The 14676-nt window shown below is 38.5% G+C and overlaps 1 protein-coding gene across 1 annotated transcript in view; it reads right to left on the bottom strand.

The window, feature by feature from the left end:
- Positions 1-14400, bottom strand: part of lmnb1 (lamin B1) — an 80535-nt gene extending 66135 nt beyond the window's left edge. Inside the window, exons 1-3 of the mRNA XM_063068736.1 lie at positions 14224-14400; positions 10480-10595; positions 7776-7816 (exon numbers count right to left, since the gene is read on the bottom strand). The gene's annotated coding sequence lies outside the window, so the exon portion shown is untranslated. The remainder of the gene's footprint in view (positions 1-7775; positions 7817-10479; positions 10596-14223) is intronic.
- Positions 14401-14676: the final 276 nt, after the last annotated feature.

Raw genomic sequence — 14676 nt, 5'->3', positions numbered from 1 at the left:
CCATAAGATACAAGAGCAGAATTAGGCCATTTGGCCCAATGAGTCTGCTTTGCCATTTCATCATGTCTGATCAACTTTCCCTCTCAGCCCCAATCACCTGCTTCTATCAACCTCTACCTTAAACAGACCCAATTACTTGGCCTCCACAGCCACCTGTGACAACAAATTCCTCAGCTCTATTCTAAAAGAACATCCCTCTATTCTGAGGCTGTGTTCTCTTGTCTATACCCCTCCATCTTAGGAAACATCCTCTCCACATCCACTCTATTGATGCCTTTCAGCCATTCAATAGGTTTCAATGAGTTTTCAGTGAGTACAGGCCCAGAGCTATCAAACACTCCTCATATGATAAGTCTTTCAATCCTCGAATCTTTTTCGTGAACCTCTTTGAACCTTCTCCAATGTCAGCACATCCTTTCTTTGATAAGAGGCCCAAAACTGCTCACAATAAAACAAGTGAGGCCTCACCAGTGCTTTATATAGTCTCAATATTACATCCTTGCTTTTATATTCTGGCCCTTTTGAAATGAATGCTAACATCTCATTTGCCTTCCTCACCCACCTACTCAACTTGCAAATTAACCTGTAAGGAATCCTGCACAAGGATTCCCAAATTCTATTAAACCTCAGATTTTTAATTTTCTCTCCATGTAGAAAACAGTTTTCCCTTTTATTTCTTCTTCCAAAATGCAAGACCATACATTTCCCAACACATCCTCTCTACTTCCTCAAAACCAGCTGTCCTTGAACAATCTTGATATCGTCCGCAATCTTTGCCACAAAGCCATCAATTCCATCATCCAACTCAATGACATATAATGTAAAAAGAATCACAGACATCCCACCTATCCCGGAAGTTCCAGGAGTCTCCTGCATATTAATAGTGGCTCCCTGATGCCCGCAAATTATATACAATATCACGGAAATCAATATTTTTCAGAGCGAGCGAGAGAAAGCAAGAGAGAGAGAGAAAAGCGAGAGCGCGAGAAAGAAAGCAAGAGAGAGAAGGAAGCGAGAGCGTGAGAGAGAGAGCAAGAGAATGAAAGCAAGTGAGAGCGCGAGAGAAAGTATCACTGGTACACCAAAAATTGCGGTAATAGGATGAGGTTGTAAATCAATACGCAAAACTGTTGAAATAATATCAAAGATGTCTTTCCAAAATTTTTCCAAAAAAGGGCAAGACCAGAACATACAAGTCAAAGAAGCTGCCTCAGAATGACATCTGTCACAAACAGGACTTATATGAGAGTAAATACGAGCTAGTCTATCATGTGGGCCTTATGCACCACTTTAACTTGTATCAACGTATGTTTAGCACATATAGAGGAAAAGTTAACTAATTGAAAAATTTTCTCCCATTTCTCTATAGGTAAGTGAAGTTGAAGTTCCCTTTCCCATTCATTCTTAATTTTATCAGATATACCTGGCTGTATTTGCATAATCATATCATAAATAATTGCTGTTAAACCCTTCTGATAAAGGTTTAAACCTAAAATTTTTTCCCTGATATCAGTTGGATATAGAACATAGAATAGTACAGCACAGTACAGGCCCTTCAGCCCACAATGTTGTGCTGACCCTCAAACCCTGCCTCCCATATAAGCCCCCACCTTAGATTCCTCCATATACCTGTCTAGTAGTCTCTTAAACTTCACTAGTGTATATGCCTCCACCACTGACTCAGGCAGTGCTTTCCACACACCAACCACTCTCTGAGTAAAAAACCTTCCTCTAATATCCCCCTTGAACTTCCCACCCCTTACCTTAAAGCCATGTCCTCTTGTATTGAGCAGTGGTGCCCTGGGGAAGAGGTGCTGGCTATCCACTCTATCTATTCCTCTTATTATCTTGTACACCTCTATCATGTCTCTTCTCATCCTCCTTCTCTCCAAAGAGTAAAGCCCTAGTTCCCTTAATCTCTGATTATAATGCATACTTTCTAAACCAGGCAGCATCCTGGTAAATCTCCTCTGTACCCTTTCCAATGCTTCCACATCCTTCCTATAGTGAGGCGACCAGAACTGGACACAATACTCCAAGTGTGGCCTAACCAGAGTTTTATAGAGCTGCATCATTACATCGCGACTCTTAAACTCTATCCCTCAACTTATGAAAGCTAACACACCATAAGCTTTCTTAACTACCCTATCCACCTGTGAGGCAACTTTCAGGGATCTGTGGACATGTACCCTGCGATCCCTCTGCTCCTCCACACTACCAAGTATCCTGCCATTTACTTTGTACTCTGCCTTGGAGTTTGTCCTTCCAAAGTGTACCACCTCACACTTCTCCGGGTTGAACTCCATCTGCCACTTCTCAACCCACTTCTGCATCCTATCAATGTCTCTCTGCAATCTTTGACAATCCTCTACACTATCTACAACACCATCAACCTTTGTGTCGTATGCAAACTTGCCAACCCACCCTTCTACCCCCACATCCAGGTCGTTAATAAAAATCACGAAAAGTAGAGGTCCCAGAACAGATCCTTGTGAGACACCACTAGTCACAATCCTCCAATCTGAATGTACTCCCTCCACCACCACCCTCTGCCTTCTGCAGGCAAGCCAATTCTGAATCCACCTGACCAAACTTCCCTGGATCCCATGCCTTCTAACTTTCTGAATAAGCCTACCGTGTGGAACCTTGTCAAATGCCTTACTAAAATCCATATAGATCACATCCACTGCACTACCCTCATCGATATGCCTGGTCACCTCCTCAAAGAACTCTATCAGGCTTGTTAGACACGATCTGCCCTTCACAAAGCCATGCTGACTGTCCCTGATCAGACCATGATTCTCTAACTGCCTATAGATTCTATTTCTAAGAATCTCTATGAAGTCGGAAAGGTAGGTAGCAGAGTATTTAAGAAGTTTATAATTTGTAAGCATCTAAAAAAATGGGATCTGGGCAAATTATATTTATTAGACAACTGTAAGACATGAAACAGTTATCCAAGAATAAATCACTAAAACATATTATACCCTTCATTTTCCATATCAAAAAGGCTTGATCCATAACAGAGGGTTGGAAGAAAATTAGATATAATAGGTCTTGATAAAATAAATTTGTTCATACCAAAAAATTTATGAAATTGAAACCATATTCATAATGTGTATTTAATTATTATTGATACTGATGGCAAAGATGATGAATGTTCAACCTGAAATGTGGACTTGGTTCTCTGCACAGTTGCTGCTGGAGATGCCAAGTATTCCCAGAAATGTCTGTTTTTAAATATCTTCAATGTTTGGGATGATGGCATTGCAGGTAAGCTCAGCATCTACGCATCTTTAGTCGCTCAGTTAGTGCTCTGGATCTGTATATCAAATCTGCTTCTACAATTGCAATTTGTTTTATTTTTATTCATTTGTGGATATGGGAAGATCACAGGAAAGGGTAGCATTTATTGTCCACCTCTAACTGTCCTTGAGAAATAGTAGCAAGTTGCCTTCTGGAACTACTGTAATCCCACTCTGGGTACTTCTATTGTGGTTATAGGGAGTTCCGAGAGTTACAACTAGTGATATACTTCTATATCATAATAATCAGTTTAAGTGGTCCTTTCCAGTCATGATGAAGGGTCTTGGCCTGAAACGTCAACTTTTATACATTCCCATAGATGCTGTCTGACCTGTTGAGTTCCTCAGAATTTCCCGCATCTGTAGAATCTCTTATTTGAGTTGTTGCTCCACTGTGAAGTCTCTTCGAGATAAGCCTGACCTGAAAAGGTTTAAAGCTTCTCTTCAGCAGTTCTGTGAGATCCTTTGTGATCCAGGCTGCTCTCCAACTCTTTGACCATGTACTCACCCAGACTTGCTACCACAGCCACCCATCCTTCCTGGTGCCATTCTCCCATGGTTCACTCTCCTCTCCAACCCTTTACCTTTCCCACCCACCTGGCGTCATCCTTCCCCTCCTCCCACCTTTTTATAAATCTACCCCCCCCTTTCCAGTCTTGATGAAAAAGCCCAAAACAACAATTGTTTATTCATTTCTATAGTTGCTGGCTGACCTGCAGAGTTCCTCCAGCATTTTGTGTTTTTTTGTTCTGGATGTCCAGCATCTGTATCTGCAGAATCTCTTGTGTTAATGAATCCTCCTATTTCTACAGCTCATTTTGACTTTGTCCTTCTTGCTGGGATGAGTCTCTTCTGTGGGTTGTTGGATTGCAGCTTCAGGTTGGTCTGTCTGAACTTTTCCGAAACTATCCCGTATAGCAGCATGGGAGTGGCGCATGATGAACAGTGTCCTTGGTGTGAAATAATAACAACAACTTTATTCATAAAACTCTTTTCATGCAGATGACTTAGTCTCTCCAAAATTATTCTATGGCCACTTTTATCAAACAGACATTTGCAACTGCAATGGGCAAATGAGTTGAGATGAGGTCATGCAAGTTTATCTCTCATGTCAGTTCACTGATTACATACCAAAGATTCCATTTGGCAAGACAAGCTCAGACAATGATGATGCTAATAAGCCACTCTTAATGATGAGCATTAAAGTCCCTGAATCCAAGAGCTATCCACACAACTATTATTGGGAGAATTTCAGAGGGTGAAAAAATGGTGCACAGGAGTGAGATAGATCAGCTGGTTGAGTAGTGTCATAAAAACAACCTTGCACTCAACGTCTGTAAGACCAAGCAATTGATTGTGAACTTCAGGAAGGGGAAGTCGAGGGAGCATACACCAGGGATCAGCAGTGGAGAGGGTGACTAGTTTCAAGTTCCTGGGTGTCAACATCTCTGAAGATTTGTCCTGGGCCCAACATATTACAAAGAAGACACAACAGTGGCTATATTTCATCAGAAGTTTGATGAAACTTGGTAAAACACCAAAGACTCTCATAAATTTCTACAGTTGTACCATGAAGAGCATTCTAATTAGTTACATCAACGTCCGGTATGGAGGGGCCACTGCACAGGAGAGGAAAGAGCTGCAAAAATTCTCAAACTCAGCTAGCTCCATCATGGGCACTAGCCTTCCCAGCATCAATGCTGTCTTCAAAAGACGATGCCCCAAAAAGGCGGCATCCATCATTTAGGACCTCCATCACCCAGGACATACCCTCTTCCATTGTGACCAACAAGGAGGTGGTACAGGAGCCTGAAGACGTACACTCAATGCTTTTGGAACAGCTTCTTCCCCTCTAACCATCAGATTTCTGAATGGATAATGAAGCTGTGTACATTACCTAAATTTTTTTGCTCTCTTTGCACTACTTAATTTTTAAAAATATATTTCTTATTGTAATTTATAGCTTTATTAAATTATGTATTACAATATACTGCAGTCACAAAACTAATTTCATGACATATGTCAGTGATACTAAACCTGATTCTGATTTTAATTACCTCTAGTAAGTTAACCCAGCCAGAAATTGTAATGGAGGAGTAGGAGACATTGGATGCAAGCTACAATATAGTGAGCATAGTCTGTTGCTCTCCCAGTTTAGACAAATTCCAAACCATACAGAGCAAAGTGTTTGAATCTGGTGCCTAAACTAATCACAGATCCATTAAGCTTTATTTTCAGTGTTTCAACATAGAATTAAATACAAAAGATTGGTTTGCTCAGCCACTTTTGAGAGAAGCTAAGGCCACATAAAGGTAAGGACAGGGTTGAAAGACAAGAAAACATGATGTATTTTTTATTACACAAGATTTTGGATTTTCTTTTTAAATTCCATATTACTTAATTAACAAATTTCCCAGTTCCAGTGGTAGCATTTAAACATGGCTCTGGATTGCTACTCCAATTCTCTGGTAATCTAACCACTTTGTTTATTTCTTCCAACATCTTTGTTCCTTTGTCTAAAGTCAGTACAGCATTGGAGGTGGCCATTCATCCATCAAGCCTGTGCCAGCTTCAAATATAACACCTCTTTTCCTTTAACTCTAAAAAAAATCCCTGATTAGTAGATATCCAATTCCCTTTAAAAGCCACAGATTGGTTGTGTTTGTAAAACCTTTGAAGGTAATGCATTCCAACTCTTATACTCTCCCTTGAAACTTTTGCCTAAAATTTTAAATCTCATGTGCGAGACTGGAGCTCATACAATTTAAAGTTTTACACAGGGTACATTTAAGTAAAGCCAGACTTGCAGACATATACCCTGGGACAGACACTGGCTGAGACAGGTGTTCCTTCTCTCCGGCTGGTTTAGTACATGCATTTTGGTCATGCCCTCGGCTTGATGACTATAGGGCACTGGTTTTTAAAATTATCAGTGAGGTTTTGGGGGTGACACTGAGACCTTGCCTGCTTATAGCCGTATTTGGTGTGGCAGATGATGATTTGGGTTTAAATGCAAGCCAGTCGGATATCATTGCATTTACATCGCTGTTGGCACGTAGGAGAATTTTGCTGGTTTGGAAATCTGCCATTCCCCCAACTGCTGCTGCTTGGTTAGAAGATGTAATGTTTTTTCTGAAATTAGAAAAGATTAAATTCACTTTGAGGGGGTCTGTGAAAAAGTTCTATTCGAAATGGGGACCTTTCTTATCATATTTTGAGAGTCTTAAGGAATTACCTACTAGTTGAGGGCATTTGATTGTACTTGGGAAGTTGCCTCCCTTTTAACACGCTTATAATTTACCTCACAGGGTGGTTGATGAATTGTAAATACGAGTGTATTTTGGATCATCTGACATGTTGCAGATGTGTGTGAGCCGTCGTCTTGAAGTAGTGTGGGGGTATGGTTGTGAAATGTCCATACTTGTATTTGTGAATTGTTGTGTTGTAAATATATTAGCTGCCATGATATGTTTGGGGAGGGCAGGTGGGGGGAGGTTTGTTTTGGGGGTACGATACTAAAGCAAAATGGAAGAAAATGTAATCCATTATATATTCTGTATTGTGTCATTCCTTCAATAAAAATAAATATTTAAAAAAATAAAAAATAGTTTTAAATCTGTGCCCTCTGGTCCTTCAAGCACGTGCTAATGAGAACTTCTCTTTATGTACTCTATTTAAACCACTCATGATCTTGCACATCTCTATTCATTTGTCACTATCTTTTTTTTACTCTATCGAGAACATTCTAATTCAAATTACTCATGAAAAACTTTTGCATGACTGTTCACACAAAACTATTCAGCAACCTTTCTAGTACCTGCACAATTTTCATATGTAGTGATCAGAACTGACACATTACTCCTATTGTGGCCTATTCAATATCTTGCAGAATACTATATGGATTTCAACATTAAACTTCTGTCATCCAAATCTTCTAAGTTGAATTCTATTAATTCAGTTTGTTTGTTTGTTTATTTATTTATTTAGGGATATAGTGCAGAACAGGCCCTTCCAGCCCAAAAGCTACACCGCCTAACAACCCACCTATTTAACCTTTGCCTTATCACAAGACAATTTACAATTACTACTCACCGGTACATCTTTGGATTGTGGGAGAAAATCAAAGCACCCCAGGAGACCCATGAATCCATGGGAAGAATGTACAAACCTCTTACAACTTTTTTCAATTTCAAAATTTTCAATGGTACCCGTTTCTATACCTTGCTATATTTTTATTCATCTTTCAAAAAAGTGTAAAATGTTGACACAACTTGTCACTTGACTGTTATTTACTTCTGATCTTTTGTAGGCTTTCAATATTATATCTCTGTAGTCCAAGTCTACAGTTGAATTCCATTATTCCAAACTTGTTTTCAATTGTACATATGTTTTAGTATTTTAAGATATATTTTTATTCATATTTCAAAAAACTTAAGTTTTATTACAACTTGCTACCTTACTATTACTTACTTGTATTCTTTTGCGACTGCAATGGCATGGCTTCACATATCCTGAAAGAATGCAGATAGTAAATAGAACAAAATTTAACCATTACAAATGAGCAAATTGCTTGCTGTGTTACACACTTAACTTTGAAAATTCATAAGAAATCAAAAGTTATCTAAGTTAGCTCATTTTATAATCCACTGAGCAAAGCTGGAAATGCTGCAGACATTTTGAACTAAAATGCACTTTCTTTCACTACAATAGTGAAATATTTCTGGTAAAACAGCGTGATACCTAATTACAAAACCAACTTGACTTGAAACATTTACTCTGTTCCTCTTTCCATAGATTCTTCCTGTCCTGCCGATTATTTCCAACCCATTGTTTCTGTTTCATATTTATAGCATCTGAAATTTAATTGTTTTCACAACCATATTAGTTATAGCTTAAAATCTCTCATCAATATCTTAACACTAGATACTGTATTTATTTGACTGCATTGTGTAAATGGGAAACAATGCCAACGAATGGTTTCTGAACATACTGTTCCTCTTTTTCTCAAAGTCTAAAAATCAAAGTAATTTTACTAAAGTATGTACGTGTCACCAAATACTACCTTGAGAATCATTTTCTTGTAGGCATTTACACGAAAGTAAGGAAATACAGAAGTTATGAAAACCTACATATAAAGACGGACAAAGGAGTAATATGCAATTGAAGATAATTTGTGCAAATTAAAAATAAACAAATACATAACAATGAGAACATGAACTGCAGAGTCCTTGAAAGTGAGTAACAATTTTGCAGAGTGAGGTTGGTTCAGGAGCCTGATGTTTGTAAGGTAATAACTGCTCCTAAACCTGATAGTATGGGGCCACCACCAGATTTTTATTTGATTTATGTAGTCCTTCCTATAAAAGCAAATATTGAGATCTTGAGACCTTTAATAACTCATTAACTTTGTAGAAGGTTCTAAGATATACAAATTAATCTATATACTGTAAGTTTACAGTCCCTTTGGGAATCACCTGGTTCAGCATGTCAAATATTATCAGTGCCACTATATCAAATTAATGCTTCCTCTCATAATGGATGAAAAGGACAATGAAAATATGCAAATCAAAAATCAATATAAACTGTACATGCCAGAAATCAGAAATAAAAACTGAAAATACTAGTTTATCCTGGCAGGTCAGACAATATTTGGGGAAAGAGGAATAGAGTTGATATTTCAGGTGGAAGAATCTTCATCAGGACCGGTAAAGAAAAAACAAGTTAGTTTCAAGGTGCAGAGAGTCTGCAGAAGGGACAAGAAAGACAAAGGGAATAGGTCTGATAGGGTGAGGGCAAGGTTACCATGAGGATTAAGGTATAGATGAATTCATCCAGTCCGGGTTAGTGAGGGCAGTTAGACACAAAAAAAAATGAACAAATTGAAAGATATGAAATGATGGCAGTTAGAGAGGAAAACACACACACAAAATGTATGTTATCACAGGAATGTGGCATAAGCCACAATTTTTTTGAATACAGGAACAGGCTTGAAGATCCAAATGGCCACTCTATCTCTATTCCTTCAATTTTATATTGGGAGAAACTATTAATTATTGGTAGTGAAGGCAAGAAGTATTTAGCCAGTATAATGATTTAAAGATGGGCTTTATTTGTCAGATGTACATTTATTTGTCAGCCTATCTTTAATGAAATGCACCATTTGCGTCAAATCAAATCTGCGGGGATTGTGCAAGTGTCACCAAACCTCCAGCACTAACATACCTTGCCCACCACTTACTAACCCAAACTTTTGGAATGTAGGAGGAAACCAGAACATCCAAAGAAAACCCACGCAGTCACGGAGTGAACGCACAAACTCCTTGCAAAGAGTGGTGGGAATCAATCCCAGACCTTACAGCCAGCGCTGTAAAGCGTTATGCCAACTGCTACCTACTCTGCCGCCAATATAATGAGTGTAATCAAAGAATTCCAGGAAGCGATGACTAATCAGGACAAATATGTTCTTTCATTCTTAACAAATCTGTTAAGCATACAAGAACAAATAGCAACAAGTGTTTATCGTACAGTGCCTGGAACCTTGTTCACCATTCAACAGCAGTGCGGCACATCCCTTACTCATAATCCATTTTCTACCCAAATTATACTGGTCTTGGCTCCTCAAATCAAAGGGAAATCTGTCCACTTCAAATTTCAATAAAAAGAATCCCGTTCTTGGGTAAAGAATTTACCTAATACATCATCTACACATTCTACACATCACTCATTCTTTTTGCATTCTTTCCAGCAGAGGTTACATTTTTAAAGCACCTGAAACTGCTATTTTTCAGCCCAATTGCTGTGATCAATCATATTATTAAAGAGCAGGAAAAGAATTTGGGTGGCTCTGGTCTACTGAGATTACAACTCTCAGGTTCATACTATGGTGATACTTTTACTCAATGAACTATTAGATTAGAAATTTATAGATAAAGGCATTCTCAACCACATATTTTCCACCACATGCTTGGAAATCACTAAGCTCTCCCAGCACTGTTAAATAACATGTAAAACATCAAACAAAGCAACAAAGACTTTCTTATGTCCACTTGAGCCTCTAAAAGCTGTAATATATTTAAAAACATGCTTCTATTTCTATACTTTTAACAGCAAAAAACAAATGGTGACAAAGCTGATCAAATACAACACTCAACTTTGCATAGAAACTTATTTTTACCTGAAAGAAGTGAACATTGTCCATATTGTACATAAATAAACCAGAAGGTACACCATCTCTACAAACTGCAACATTTTCTTAGTTTTCCCTCGTCTCTGGGCACCATCCAAGATTTTCTGTAATAAAATAACGTTAAAATTAGAATTTACCCATTTATAAAAAGGTAGCTTGTCTTTGCAAAAATTATCTAAAGACCAAGTGGAAAGCTGCCATAAATTATGTCAGAAAGAATGTACATTGCTAAATATTGTTAAAACAAAATAACTTAAAATGCTCAAATGTTAAATGTGAGAACGTTCAGTTGGTCATCTAAATCAAGAAGTTAGCCTCATCATCACAGAGGTTATCTTATATAAACATAATGCAGGTACACACCACCAAAACCAGATCAGCAATCAACCACACATTTGCACTAATCCTAACATTACTGCCTTTAGTATTCTACACACATTTTTATCTAATGTCCCCCAATTCTACTGCTCACACAAACACAAAGGGCAATTTACAGCGGGCAACTAACCTACCAATCTGCACATCTTTGTAATGTGTGAAGAAACCACAACTACCACAGGAGAGCCATGGGCCGAACATACAGACTCCACAGAGACAGTAATGAGATCAGAGTTAAACATGGGTCTACGTCACTGCGAGGCTGTGACACTATTAGCCATGTCACTGTAACTTCCAATTTTTTCTTTACAAAAGTACTTATATTTTTTACATTCAAAATATGTATGATACAATCATTTTACAATTTATACATTGATGTATTCAGTACAGCAGTTGTCAGATTACTAGTTAAAGTGCAATAGAGAATATGATAAATTCTGATTAATTTTAAGATTGCTGTTGTTATATTAGCCACCTTTAAATTAATTTAATTTCGAACAACAAAGTTGCAGTCATTCGGACTATCTGAAGAGGCACAGTAAATGCATTATATTTAGGGCTCATTTTCAATCGACGAATTGCACCCAGGATTTATCATCACTGATTTGTCAATTTTTTTTCCCGATAGGAATATATAACCACTGTCTTACTATCAAGTCTGACCTTGTCTTTTCCCCTAGCAATAAAAACATTAGTAGTTCTGTACTCCCTATAGTGCAGGGAAACACCAGCCCATCTCCATGTTGTAATATTGACTGTATATCAGAATTTCTGGAAGACTCCATTATGATGCCTAATGATACTTCCAGCTGGTCAATGACAAATGAACGTAACAAACAGCTTTCTTTTGTTAATCATCCACAGGAACCAAATATGCAATCCCTGTCTACGTGAGAGATAGTACAGATTAGGCAAAGTAACAAGAAAAGACAAGTTGTAACAAAAATATTAGCAAGCTGTTAACATAGTGGACAAATTGCCAAGCTGAAAAAAAAATTACTGTGAATCTTATAAAAGTTGCTGTTTCAAATGTACTTGTTTTAAATAGCAAGACATATTCAAAAGTGTTTGTGTTGAGGGAGAAGAAAACAGAGAAAGCATCCCAGTTTTTTCTCAGACAGCAGCTAATATTCTTTACTGTTACAAAACAGAGATTTTACTTCTCAAATCAATTGTTCAAAATTAATTTTGCAGTTTACAGGAACAGTAACTGAATAGGCCAAAAATATTCACTCCTAAGCTTGGAACATATAGAGGCATAGAGAAGTATAGCACAGAAATAGCCCTTTGGCCCATCTAGTCCATGCCAAAATAATTTAAGCTGCCTACTCCCATCGACGTGCACCGGGACCATACCCTTCATATCCTTACTATCCAGCTACCTACCCAAACTTCTCTTAAACGTTGAAATGGAGCTCGCGTGCACCACTTGTGCTGGCAGCTCATTCCACACACCAGCTTCTGAACATGCTTTGCCACACAGCTGTTCATGTGTAGGAGAAGAATCCCACTCACTCACTCACTTCATTTAATTTGTTTTAAAATTACTGCTTTGAAAATGGCAAGTGTATACTGGCAGCCAACATGAACAGGTTTTACGCTTACTTGCACTGCTCAATTTAATCAGCTCTCATATGCGTAAATACCTGCAGTGAGTGATATGTTTGGGTGGCCTGTTGTCTCTCACAGTATCTGTCCTTTTAAGAATTAAGTTATTGCTGCTCTCCACATGATGCAGGGTGTCTAGGCTGTTATCCTGGAAAGTCGACAGATATGCCTGATTGTGAATTTACTTACTTTGGCAATCAGGATCAAGTTAGCTTACTGCACCAGGTGGATGTGATGTGCAATGGGACTCCTTGGGACAAAATGACATTCGCTCTTTTTTAGGTATTTCTAATCCAAATGCATTGGCTCATTTTTGGTAGAGAGCTCTTGTTGTTAAATATGAAGGTGCTAAGATGGATTCAAGTGCAGCAAAAATGTGTGGTTATCTACCTACATTTGGAAAAACAGAAATAGATGTAATGATAACTTTTCTAAATTGGGAGTAGGTGACCTTGTATACAAGTTTTTTTGAAGTCCAAGCACAGCAGGCAGTTAGAAAGCAAATGTTACATTGTCCTTATTTTGCAAAAGGTTCTGAGCAATCGAGATGTATTTCGTTAATATATAAAATATAATATAATATAATATATATAAAGTTATATAACTTTAGTTACTATATAACAATGGTTTCTAGTCATGAGATGACTGGTCTGATATGCAAGGAGACAAGGAGTAGATTGGATGTCTATTATCAACAGCTTCAAAATAATGAGTAGTGACATCAGAAATGTGCAATTTTAAGAGTTCTTAGAAGAAGGGTGTATGGCTTTTCTGGCCAAGGTCACATTCTCAAAACAAAAGTACATAACTTGGGCCTGAAATAATAAAAAAAGATTCCATGCAGCTTTTTTTTTTAAGAATTCTCTACAGAGGAGAACTGTGAGGTCAGTCATTCATTAGATTCAAAACAGAGACTGAATTTGGATATTAAATGTATCATGCCATCAGGGTGTTGTGGTAGAAAATCAGCCAATGTCTCGTTGAATAGCGGGGCAGCAGTTCAAACGGCCTAGTCTTGCTCCTTTGTCTTACAACCTTATTTAACATTGACAGGCTGATGTTTAATGACATCTGAAAGACAGCACTCCATTAATGCATCAGTCTGTTTATGATTGATACAATTGAGTTTTCAGCTCAGTAACAAATATTGTGTGAATAATTCAAATAAGCTGTTATCAACGGTTTTTGATTTTGTCAATGAATTTAATAGAACATAGCACTCACAACAGAGAAAAAAAAGTTTCTAATAGAAACAACATTTCTCACTGAATACACCTAGGAAATTGCATCAACCAAAACTACAACAGAAAAAAATTAAAAAGTGAGCAGACCTGAATAAACACACAAGATAACGTTCCATGAAACTCAATCTTCCGCTGCTGTGCACACGTACAAACATAAAGATAGAAAGACATGCTGCTGCATATACAGACACAAGCAAGAATTTAATACTGCAGCCCATGGAAGCCTCCCGCAAACACCAACACTCCTAAAATATCCAATTTATATTTTTGAAGCAACTGCACTAATTACAGAACGTAGCAGTTCTGGAGAGGAATTCAAATAGCGTCCACAAGCAGAAATAACTTGCCGGATGACCAATACAGATCCTGGAAAATTACTTGGAGGGTCCTTGACTTAGGAGATACTGTAATTCATTTTATTCCGGCAATTAGTTCACTACACCTCTTACAGATGATTTTATCACCAACGCCCCACCCTAACGGCCTATATTCACAGCCATACGTTTTCGGGAGTCGTGACGTTTCAGCTGGAGTGCCTGGGATCACGGACCGATCCCTGATGGCTCCTGGAAGGGCCGAGAGCAGCAGCTCCAAACCCCCGGTTGTGAGGATGTCTCAGCCTCGCCCTGTCACGTTGGTCAGTAAAGGGTTGCTGGCGTCCAGAAGTTAATAGCCCAAAGCCACCACTCACCACTCCTCGCCAACTCCCAGCTTTGCGACCGGCCACCGCGCAACGCAGCCAAGCGGAGCAGAAACCACCAATCACCGAGAGGAGCTCTACGGCGGGACGGGGAAAGGGGTGGGACTTGCATATGATTTACACCACGCTGGACCAAACAACTTCCAGATTGCCGGCTCCTTCCACTTGTCGGCATCAATCGTAAAGCGGTCGCTAAGCAACTTGCCCAAGCAACCAACCCCACCGCCTCTCTCGTGATCCATGCTGGTTGCCTGA

The sequence above is a fragment of the Mobula hypostoma genome, chromosome 16 (genome assembly GCF_963921235.1).
Source record: "Mobula hypostoma chromosome 16, sMobHyp1.1, whole genome shotgun sequence".
Lineage (NCBI taxonomy): Eukaryota > Metazoa > Chordata > Chondrichthyes > Myliobatiformes > Myliobatidae > Mobula > Mobula hypostoma.
Note: the sequence above shows the minus strand (reverse complement) of the source record. Positions and strands in the feature narration are given on the sequence as shown.